The sequence below is a fragment of the Triticum aestivum genome, chromosome 5D (assembly GCF_018294505.1).
Source record: "Triticum aestivum cultivar Chinese Spring chromosome 5D, IWGSC CS RefSeq v2.1, whole genome shotgun sequence".
NCBI classification, from domain to species: domain Eukaryota; kingdom Viridiplantae; phylum Streptophyta; class Magnoliopsida; order Poales; family Poaceae; genus Triticum; species Triticum aestivum.
The window spans coordinates 365,898,354-365,909,643 of NC_057808.1; the positions used below are offsets into that span (position 1 = coordinate 365,898,354).

Genomic DNA, 11,290 nt, shown 5'->3' on the forward strand with positions numbered 1-11,290 from the left:
TGCGCACTCAGTCCAGGGCGTACGGCAGGGCCGTTGGCGAGTGTGCCGGCCAATTAGTTAGTGCATGGATAAGATGGTGGTGGTTGTGGCCGTGCATGTAGCTAGCTTAGTGCATGCATGTATCAGGATATGGACGTGCCTGTAGGGTAGTGGGTGCTACGTGCGTGCGTGGCGGCCGGCCCTGTGTGTGCTGGGCTATATAAGCCGATGCATTATGTCTTGTTCGGTTTGAGCCGAGTGTAAGCCACGTAGTCATTGTAAAGAAGAAAAGATTGGGGCATTTGAGCGCCCGTGGCGGCGTTCGTCGCCGGCCAGAAAATCTTGTGTCCACTGTTCTTCTTCCACCTCCGTTCGAGTGAGAGGAGAGGTAGCTGAAGGGCTGCGGTTCCAACAATTGGTATCAGAGCTGGTTCATCTTGGGTGTCGTCCCCTTGCTGGAGGCGTACCGGCGGTGGCGGCGTTCGGCGGCGGCTGCGCGGTGAAGCTCTGGGCCGTGTGTCGGTCTATGGAGGTGCGCGGCGCGGCGAGGAGGTCGCGGTGGCTGCGGCGGCACGGTGAGGAGGCCGTGGAGGACCTGCGTGGTGGCGGCTTCAACGACACACAACGGCATGGCGGCATGGAGGTGCTGCGCTGCGGTTGAGGCCGCAGCGGTGCAGGGCAATAAGCCGTGGCGGCGAGCCGGGCGCGACCGGTGCGTGTTATGGGTGCGCACTAGACGCGTCGGGGGCGTCGGGACCACGGGCGCGCGTACGAGCGTGCGGTTGACGTTGGGAGGAGGCGTATGCCGCCGTTGTGCTCGAGTTCGGCTACATCCTTCCGGCGTTTGTCGTTGGCGGCTGCCTTGGCGGACGCGGAGGCGGCGCGCGGCGAGCGTCTGGTGCGGTCGGGCGCGTCGGGTGCGCGCGGGACGTGCGGGACACACTGGTGCGGTCGGGCTCGTCAGGTGCGCGCGGGACGTGCGGGGCGCAGAGGGACGCCAGGTGTGTGTCGCCGGCGAGAAGGAGCTCGGCGTGTGTCGCCGGAGTCGTGACGGAGCACGATGCGACCGGCGTCAGTGCGCCAGGTCGGGTCCGTGGCGGTGCGACCGGCGTCGTTGCGCCAGGTCGGGTCCGCGGGCTGGGTCACGGTCGTGACGACATCGACGACGGGAGGTACACCAACTCCGACGACGGCGATGTTGTGGTTTAGGGAGAGTATGTTAGAAATAAACCACGTGTCGTCGTAGATCACCTGTGTGTCACGTGTGGGTGTGGGTGTGGGTGTACGCGCTCACGACAGGGCCGTTGGCGAGTGTGCCGGCTAGTTAGTTAGTGCATGGATAAGATGGTGGTGGTTGTGGCCGTGCATGTAGCTAGCTTAGTGCACGCATGTATCAGGATATGGACGTGCCTGTAGGATAGTGGGTGCTACGTGCGTGCGTGGCGGCCGGCCCTGTGTGTGCTAGGCTATATAAGCCGATGCATTGTGTCTTATTCGGTTTGAGCCGAATGTAAGCCATGTAGTCATTGTAAAGAAGAAGAAATTGGGGCGTTTGAGCGCCCGTGGCGGCGTTCGTCGCCGGCCAAAAAATTTTATATCCACTGTTCTTCTTCCACCTTCGTTCAAGTGAGAGGAGAGGTAGCTAGAGGTCTGCGGTTCCAACACGTGCGGATGCGCGATCCCCCACACTCCTCCTCCTCCCACGGTGGCCGCCGGTGCCCTCACTACCGTCGGTGGCGGGATGGGATTAGACGGGAGGCGGAGAAAGGCGCCTCATCTCAGTGGAAGGTCACGGCGGCGAGGATACTGCGCCGCTCCGGAGAGGGATTTGGGGGAGAGAAGCTGCAGTCTGCAGATCGGCGGGGGAGTGCAGAAGAGGAATGGCACGGCCGACAGACTCCAGAGCCCATCTATCTCCCACATACATAGTTGCGGAGTTGGGGCCCGCAGGCCGTTTCAAAAACCGGTCCAGGTTGTGGATAGCGCCGATCAGAAAGCGGATAATGGAACATACGTCTTCTCCCTTCAAATTTTTTTTTGTCTTCGCTTCCCGTGCGTGCCCGTCTTATCTCCAACGGTCCGAAGCGGAACACGGCGGCCGCCGCGGCCGGGGAAAATCGAGGATGTGCGGGCCGCAGGCGAGCGGCGCCGCGGCTTCGTGAGTGGTGGGGGCGGATGGACACAGACGAGCACCTCTACGAGGACGCCACCATGCTGGGCTCCTGGCGCTCCCCGTCTCCCGCTTCGACGCCGACAAGGTCGATGCGCTCAAGTGCCTCCTCGCCCTCTTCGGCTCTTCCCATAGGTTCGGTTCCTCCCGTCCTCTGACGCCATGGAAATTTGAGACGATTTGCGTGCGTGCGCAGGTAGGCAAGAACGTGGCGGCGATCTCATTCCACCTCTTCACGCAGATCACGCAGGTTGGGTTCGGCTCGCGCCTCCTCCCCTCGTCCCATCTCAGGGCTTGGATCCCGACGGGATTTCGAATTTTCGATTGGTATAATATTGCATTGATAACAATATTTGACCTATCTGGATAAAAACTCGGTACTGGTACTGAAAAAATATTTAGTTCCTTCACATTGAATTTAGAAGGTAAATCAAACATTTACCATCTGTCTCCATGATAATATACAATGATATTACGATCGACAAAGTTTATGAGAAACAGATAATAAAGATAGACAAACTGACTGATTATATTACAATAAGGTCACTCACACTGCATAGTATATATCATAGTGCATGATACTACTTTAGTTACTGTATTCACACTGCATAGCATCATATTATCATTTCATTTATCCATTTGTAGGATCCAAACATAAAGTTGTGGATATGATCTATTGCTTATAAACTTTTCTCGTTTAACGTGTTATACTGTTCCACAATATGATGCTACAATCTTCTCTCACATTCTTAATTGCAATGCCGCATCATCGTTTTCCTTAGGGGGCACTGCATTGATACCCTTTATGATACTTGCACCGGGACAGATCTAAGGTGTGATTACTCATCGACCTGATCTCAGACTCGTCACTGCTTCCTTCTCGATGCTAAAATATTCAGCACTAACAACCGTCGAGTTGACCATTGCCGATCGCTGCCCAAGTAAGCTTTCGTTCTCTTCAGGTTCTTGTTGCAGCTGCACCCAGGGATGTTGCATCACCTTCCTCGACCTATCAAGCTTCTCTGCAACTTCCTTCATTGATGGCCTATTTGTACCGCACATCTCCAAGCATTGTTTTGCTAGCTCCGCGATCTCGTCAATAATCTCCATGTTGTCTTGCTTGATCCCATCATCCAAGATCTCCTGAAGCTTATTCTCCTTCACTGCAGACATAAACATCATTGATAGGCTCTTCTCTTGGTCAGAGGCATCAAGACTAAAGGGCTTCTTCCCCGTGAGCAGCTCCAGAAGAACGACACCAAAGCTGTATACGTCACTCTTGTCTGTCAACTGGCATGTTTGCATGTACTCCGGGTCAAGGTACCCGCAAGTCCCTTGTACAAGTGTGACAAATTGTGACTCATCGGTTGGTGCCAGGATAGAGGCGCCAAAGTCGGAGACTTTAGCCTTGTAGTCGACATCAAGGAGGATATTGGAGGACTTGACATCACCATGAAGGATTGGTGTCGAAGTGGATGAGTGAAGGTAGGAGAGCGCGTCCGCGGACTCGTGAGCGATCCCCAAGCGAGTGGCTAAGGGGATACGTCGGCCATGGTTGCTGTGGATGAGATGGAAGAGAGTGCCGTTTGGGACGAACTCATAAACCAACATGGGGACTTCCACTTCGAGGCAGCATCCCAGAAGCTTCAAAATGTTTTTGTGGTTGATTTGGGATAGGATTAGCATCTCCTTACCGAACTCTTTCTTGTGTTGCTCGTTGACGGTTATGCATCTCTTGACCGCCACCTCCACGTTGCCCTTGAGAAGTCCCTTGTACACAGTCCCGTGCCCCCCATGACCTAAGACCTGTTGTTCGCTGAACTTGTTCGTGGCTTGCTGCAGTTCTTCCTCTGAGAAGATTTTGAATGTAACGCCTTGCTTCTCCTTCATCTCTTCAAATAGTATAAGGCCGCCGTGCTGCCGGAAGTAGTTCTGTTTCATGTTCTGTAGCTTCCGTCTCTCTTGGATGAAGCATGCAAAGGCAACAACAATCACAATGATGACAAGTCCAACACTTGCACCTGCATGATTATCAATCCAAGTATAGTTATGAGATAGTGAGATACCTTCTCGAATGAATTTAATGTCTTGTTTTCTTCTTTTGAAATCAAACACAGTGGCCCACTTGAAACCTAGTATGTTGGAGTTATGTTTTGTACTATGGTCCAAACTAAGAATTTTTTGGTCCTTCAAACTATTTATTTGGTTCGCTTTCCCTTTTAAACTATTGTTGGATCAGTTTCTCCTTCAAACTATAGTGTCTAGTTCATTTCACTAAGACTAATTTTGGACAACATCGGTCTTGACGTTGTGGACGGTTGTTTTGCCAATGTGACATGCATGTCATCCAAATACTGCTGGTTCCAATTTTATTTTTCCAAATGCTGCACACACAAAATGACACGTGGTAGCAGCACGCACCACTTTTCGTTGGCTGATGCACCGTCGCCTATCAATACCTGACTACTCCGGGGTCAACCTCATTTTTGAAAAAAGAAAACAATACCAGACCATTGATGGTGGGGCGCAAGCTCGGTGAGCTAGGCAACCACGGCCACCACCATGGTCTTCGATGAAGAAAGCGTAGGAGGCAGTCATACCCAATATCTGATCTTCCTAGAACTTGGATAATGCCTTGCGGGCAAAACCATTGTCGAAGGGGGACTGCTAGGCGTCAGCCGGCTTATCTTAGGAAAAGATCAGCCGGCTTGACAAACCGTTGATTTGGGCAGCGTTGATCCCCTGGTGCGTGCAATTCACAATACGCCTATGTACTCTTATACCCTGGACCACGTCATCACAATAAGCCATCACTCCAGCCACCGGTACGTCCAATGCATATTCTCGCTTCCAGCATGGCATGCATAGCTTCGATGAGAATCGCAGCTTGCGAAGTTGCAGCACCAAATTCAGGTTGCACATGTCGCCGACCATCTCATGGAAAGCTCAGCGTGCTGGCCGCGCACCGGCCATGACTACAGTACCAGCAATCTCCGGGATTGCAGCACCAGCAACGACACCGTTGTGACCATCCCTTGAAGCATCGGCGATGCTCCGGCAACGCGACAATGTCCCATTGCAACACTGGTGATACTCTGTTGCAGCACCGGCGATGTGCCGGCGGCCCGACAACTCTCCATTGCAGCACCCGCACATTGGTGATACTCCATTGTAGATCCAACGATGCTCCGGCGGCATGACAACGCCCCATTGCAGCACTTGCGAGATTCCGACAGCTCGACGATGCTCCGTTGCAGCACCGGCGATGCTTCGGCGGCCTGACGATGCTCCGTTGCAGTACCAACGATGCTCAAGCGGCTCGAAGATGCTCTGTTGCAGCACCGACGATGCTCTGGCGGCCCGGCAATGCTCCGTCACAGCATCGACGATGCTCCATTGTAATACCGACGATACTCAGGCGGCACAAAGATGCTTCGTTGCAGCACCGACGAGGCTTCGGCGGCTCGGCAATGCTCCGTCGCAGCACCGACGATTCTCAGGTGGCTCAAAGATGCTCAGGTGGCTCAAAGATGCTCCATTGCGGTACCGACGATGCTCATGTGGCGGTACCGACGATGCTCAGGTGGCTCAAAGATGCTTCGTTGCAGCACCGACGAGGCTTCGGCGGCCGGCAATGCTCCGGCGCAGCACCGATGATGCTCCGGCGGCCCAGCGATGCTCCGTTGCGGTACCGACGATGCTTAGGTGGCTCAAAGATGCTTTGTTGCTGCACCGATGAGGCTTCGGCGGCCCGGCAATGCTCCGTCGCAGCACCGATGATGCTCCGCCGGCCCAGCGATGCTCTGTTGCAGCACCGGTGATGCTCCTTTGCGGTACCGACGATGCTCAGGCGGCTCGAAGATACTCCGGCGGCCCGGCAATGCCCCGTTGCAGCACCGATGATGCTCAGACGACTCGAAGATGCCACGTTGCAGCGCTGACAAGGTTCCGGTGTCCCTAGAATGCCCCATTGCAACACAGACGATGCTTCGTTGTAGTACCGATGATGCTCAGGTGGCTCGAACTCGATATGCTCCGTTGCAGCACTGACAAGGCTCAGGTGGCCTAGCGATGCTCCGATGCCCAGGTGGCTCGAAGATGCTTCGTTGCAATACCGACGATGCTTCGGCGGCCCGGCGATGCTCCGTTGCAGCACCGACGACGCTCCGTTGCAGTACCGAAGATGCTCCTTTGCAGCCCGACAAGGCTTAGGCGGCCCGGCAATGCTCTGATGTTCAGGTGGCTCGATGATGCTCCGTCGCAGCATCGACGATTCTCCATTGCAGCACCGACGATGCTATAGGTGGCTCGAAGATGTTCCGTTGCAACGCTGAGGATGTTCCGGCGGCCCGAAGATGATCTGTTGTAACACCGAAGATGCTCCGACGGTGCACCATTGTAGCACCCACAAGGTTCTGACGGTCCGGCGATGATCCATTGCAGCAGCCATCGACGCATGCAGTAGAGGCCATGAATGGCAGCCCACCGGCGCTCCGTTGTCCTAGTATCGCCGACCATTAACGCGGCATAGCACAGAGACGACCTTGTAGCACCATCATTGGCAGGCCGACTCGCAGCAATGCTGTTGAAGTGCAGCCCTCCGCACTTATGTAAGAAGTAGCTAAAGTGCACCAAGCTTGCAAATACGCTAGCACATCGTGTGGAAAGGAAAAGAAAGTCAAAAGAATCACGATAACCTCCTGTGGGGACCAGCCACATGCAACGCACGACTAATGAGCTGATCTACTAATCGGACGGCGCAGCGGGTGGTTTACGAATCGTCAGAAATCAGTCGGATGAATATAAACGTTTTCCTTGTCGAAGTCATGAAATCGAGCATCCAAGAAAGGTAGGGGATAAAGACATAAATGTTAGTAGCATAGTTTTGGAGGGGTATATTGAACCTAAAACATATTTGAGAAAAAATAGCAAATCAATAGTCATTTTGGGTAGGTGGGGGTGGGGGTTGAGCTTTTTTCCCCTTCTTAGTAGTGATGATGTATATGCTCACTTAGCAAAGAGAAGAACACACCTACAACTGGCACCGCAGGAAAATGGGGAGACTTTGGAATTGGTACGCAGACACCATTTGCCATATAGTTCCCAGGGTGGCATGAGCAACTGTATTTCCCCTGCGTATTCTTGCAGATCCCTGGGCCGCAAGGATTAGCTTTTTCATGGCACTCGTCAATATCTGGGAAAGAAATGTTTTTAGTTCAAGTAGTTATGCAATGCGTATACTCATGATCTACACGAGATGGTGAAAAATGTAGGTGAGGCAGAAGGCAGGCAAAAGGAAGGTACCTTGGCATCCAGCCTTGATGTAAGGGTTGCCTTTGTACCCATTGGAGCACTTGCAATGGTAACCTGGATCGTTGGTGGTGGAATCAACACACGCACTATGGCTGCTGACGCACGCGTAGGAACTCATGTTCTTTTTAGCTGCCTTGCAAGTCCACGGTCTTATTACCCAGTTCGCGACAAGAGGAACTCCCCCCTTGTATGTCTCATAGAACACTTTGGGTTTGACATAGCTGGTGTTGAAACTGAAAGCTGCCTTTTCCATCACTGTCATGTAATTGCAAGGGCTGTCTTTCCATATTTGAGAAGTGTTGTAGTTTTCGTTGAAATAGCCACGATAATACTGTATGCCCTTTGGGACATCGGCTTGACAACAGCCAGCGCCAGAGCATTTGCCATTCTCGAGGGTGACATTCTTGCATGTGGAATAGCAACCTATTACGTACTGCACACAAAACAAACCAAACAAAACTTATATTATGTTTTCTGTGTGTGCGTGGGACTGTGGGGAGGGGGGGAGATATGGGATGTCTTTAACCAGAGTAACGATTTAAATTAGGAAATTACGTGATTTTTATCTTACGGAAAGGTTATTTTAACCTATTATTTGTAGAAAAAGTCTTTCAAATCTGTTCACACTGGTTAATGGTAAGAGTTTTTTTTTCTATGACAAATCAACTTTTCTCTATGCACCCTATCGTTAACTTTAGAAGTATTCATCCTATTTTTCTCCCCGCTATTTGGAAACTTAAGATAGCACCTAGAACTCACGCACTTCTGTATCTGATCCTCAAAATAATTATATGGAACCTAGCGGATTTATTCAATGTAATGCTCACAGCGCATGAGTTACAATATCTTCTCTTCTGTGTTGTGGGCTTGTGGCCAAACTTCAACTTGTATGGGAGGAATCAGCACCAGTTCTGAAGGTTAGAAAGTTAGTTATTTCTGAAGGTGCCATTAATACTGTAACTTGTAACTAATGTAACGATGTGAGGATTATGGGATAGCAGGAATGAAATTGTGTGAACAAAAAAGTCTGGGTTAATATGAAACAGTTTGTCCCCTCGAAAGAATAGTGATAATAATAATATGGAACAGTTTGGGACATGATCATGGCCTACACAAGGCCGGTCCTGAGATTTCGGGGACCCCGGGCGAAACTAAAACTCGGGGCCCTTAATGCAAACACCATAATATGTGGTGATGCCTCAAGCATCTACTTGGGGAGCGTTGAGGATGTAAATAGAGATGGTTGGGGAAGGGGATAGCACCGTTGGTCTCCATTAATGGACGCACGGTAGTGGAGCCTCGAATCTGGAAGTGCGTGGGAGCGGCGGCGTTGTTCTCCGAGCCTCTGGGGTGGAGAATTTGGGGAGGAGCCAAGGAGGCGAGGAGACTGGAGACGCTCGGCAGAGGAGCGAAGCGATCGATTCCTTCATTTTTTTTCTTCATATAATACGTATACTATATTACTACCTGGGCTGGGGCCCCTACCTCCCGGGGGCCCAGGGCGGTCGCCCCGTTGCCCCGGCCTATGGGCCGGCCCTGGCCCTACATAGGGAACTGGAAGGTCCCTTGCAAAGAGGCATATAGATAGACTTGCTGGAAAAAATTGGGGCTCTGTTTGTAAGGAGGGTGAGAGAATTTAACCTCTAGCACTACCAGGGGCTGGGTGGTAGAAGTGCAAGCTGAAAATTAAAGGTATCTTTAAGCCGAGTCCAGCAGAGCTTTGATGTCATACAAAGCTCAGAATAATGCACTAGCAGGAAGAGGTAGGAAGAATGCATACATGCTCACAAGATTAACTATCAGGCGACAACTTGTGAATGGTTCATCATTTTGTTATGTAGCATGTTATTTGCCTGTTTCTCTGTAATTAATAATGAGATGTGTACTGAACTGAAAAACAGATGTAGGTTTCATCTTCATAATGAAAATGGAGGCAAAGAGGTTTTACTGGCCCAAAATTTATACTGTAGAAGGAACGGTTTTTGTCTTCCCAAATACTTTCACATGGATCAGTATAATAAAAATGCTGAAATTACTCACAGTAGAGCTCATCATATAAGCGACAGCATTGCACCCGATGACGATAATTTTGTTATCCACTTCCGATATCGAGAAGGGTGAATTGGTGAAGGTCAAGCTTGCATCAGAGTAATTCGTCTTGCGAGTGGCCGGCAAATAGCACTGCCGAGACATCCTCGTCATCATCCAGACCTTGCTGCTGGGTATGGAGATCTTGGTCACCTCGATGTTCCATTTAAAGGGCTTCATGGTGCCGTTGATGCTCGTGCAGTTGAGGTTAAAGCCGCTGTGCAACGCGCAGTGCTCGCCGATGCCGAACGGGAACGGGATTGTGACGTCGCCGCACTTCGCCGGGCAGCCAGGACGCTGGCCTGCCGGTACATCGGCCGTGGCCAGCACCCATGTCGCCGAAAGGCAGATAAAAAGAAGCCGAGAACAACCCGGCTTCATCCTTGCGTGAACTAGTAGGTGTGTGGCTGTTTGCCCCTGGGCTCCTTGCTGACCATGGCGCGCGCTACCGTGGGCTATAAATAGATGAATGAACAAAGCAACAGTAGTTCTTTCTCGTTATTGGCTGCCTGATTGACTACCACCTCTCATTTTCTTTTCCTTTTTCTTTTTGTTTTTGCGTAGAGACTAGAGAGCGACTACCAGTTGACTAGGGTTAAGTGATGAAGTGACACAGGCAAAGCGTAATAGCTGCATTATCACCCCTGCCTTATATGGCCATCTTACTTCCTGGCATATTTGAAACATCAATCCATGTCTGAATCTGATTTGGCCTTCCTCATCTGGTAGGGCCTTCAGCAAGCAGCTTCCATGTCCGATGACCGCTTGTGTGGTTGAAGATGGAAACGAGCCTGAACCGGAACCTGATTAGGTTTGTAATCTGTTGGTATTCCCATTTTCCCATTTGTTTGTAACCCAAGCCAGTAACAAACCGTTCTTTTCTCCTCTGAAATGCATTGGCAGTACACCTGCTATTTTAGCCCCCCACCCCCCACCCACACACACACACACAAAAAAAGAGTACACCTACTATTTCCTCAAAAAATAAATCCGCATGCCTCTATTTGGTTTGGTATATCCCCTGTGTCATGATTTCGGGGTGAAAACCCATGTATGGTTTGCTGGATTCGGCGACAGCAGTGACGTGTTGTGTGGTTACCCTCTTGGGGACGTTGCCGGGGAGCTCAAATTCCTTCTGCTTACGTCACGGCGAAGTCTTCGGAGGGCTTGGATCGTTGCTCGAAGCATCTTTGGTATCGGCGGGTGGCGGTCTCATTTGCATCCTATCTTTTACACGTGACATCATCATCAGTGTTTTGGGTTCTTTCTGCTCGCTGGCATGATCGCCGCTCCATATCATGGAGCAAGAGGGCAGAGAGCCGCTTCGGCAACAATTTGGTGTGGGTGATGCAGCGAAGTCCGGTGGTTCCTCTACGAGACGCGAGTTCGTTCTTGGTTCTATGGTGCTTTTTAATGTGGTTTGGCCCCTCCCGTGCTCATGCTCGCGGGATGGTGGCGTCCAGTAGTGCATTGTTTTTGTTGCTTTCTTTGTTTGTTGGTTTTATTTTGATCTGCTTTGTAAGAATGTTCTCAATACATTGTATCATTTGGCATGCGTGACTATTCTCTTTTTAGAAAGACAACATGGGTTCGTTGACATGCTAGATTGTTGATGAATATGTTTGTTAATCTAATAATTAGCTACACTTCCAAGCATATTGTTTTTTTTTTCGGAAAAACTTTCAATTTATTCATCTTCAGTCATGGCAGTACAACGAACATCAAAAATAAAAATTGCAT

General features: G+C 50.9%; 1 pseudogene; it reads right to left on the reverse strand.

The window, feature by feature from the left end:
* Positions 1–2,441: 2,441 nt before the first annotated feature.
* Positions 2,442–11,021, reverse strand: LOC123124950 (wall-associated receptor kinase 2-like; annotated as a pseudogene).
* Between the last annotated feature and the right edge of the window lie 269 nt (positions 11,022–11,290).